Here is an 859-nt window from a genome sequence, read left to right as displayed (position 1 = left end):
GCCTCTGGCATGCACCCAGAGTATGGTCCTAGAGCCCAGGTAGGGAGGCAGGTGTGGACCCTCTGGCATGCACTCATTGCTGGTGGTCCTGGGGAGTGGGTAGGGTGGTGCCGGAGGTCTCTCTGGAGTGCACTCACTGCACGCATCTGGGAGCCCATGGCAAAGTAGCATGCCACTCACTGCAGGAGCGTGGCAGGGTCCCTTGCAAGTTATGGCTGACCAGTGGCTCACTGTGTGTGTTTGGGGTGGTGTCCAAGGCCAGTCTGGATGTTGGTGTGGCTGTGCTCCTAGCCTCTGTTGTTTCCCCCTTCAAAATGGCGTGGTTTCCATGCCAGAGCTGCGCCCGGCCTGGGAGCACCTATGGCAGTAGCATGGGCTCTTTGTCCAGGATAGCCTGATCCATCAACCCCTGAAACTACTGCGAGATCTCTCTCTCTCTCTCTCTCTCTCTCTCTCTCTCTCTCTCTCTCACACACACACACACACACACACCACATCCACACACTCCCTTCTTACCCCTTTCCTCACTCACACTCTCCCCCTTACTGCCGACCTGCTGGCCGCCATGTTGGGAATCTCTCTGTCATTATTTCTTTAAATAAATTTTCAGTATCTTGTGCTCTTTCTTCTTCTGGCACCCCCATAATGCGAATGTTGGTACACTTGAACTTGTCCAGAGGCTCCTTACACTATCTTCATATTTTTGGATTCTGTTTTCTTTTCTTTTTTTTTTAAATTTAAATCTTTATTGTTCAGATTACATTTGTTCCTCTTTTTTTCCCCCTCCATAACTCCCCTCCTCCCAGTTCCCGCCCCACCCTCCGCCCTCACTCCCCACCCACTGTCCTCATCCATAGGT

Source organism: Myotis brandtii, unplaced genomic scaffold (genome assembly GCF_000412655.1).
Source record: "Myotis brandtii unplaced genomic scaffold, ASM41265v1 scaffold62, whole genome shotgun sequence".
NCBI classification, from domain to species: Eukaryota; Metazoa; Chordata; class Mammalia; order Chiroptera; family Vespertilionidae; genus Myotis; species Myotis brandtii.
This window is presented reverse-complemented; position numbering follows the sequence as displayed.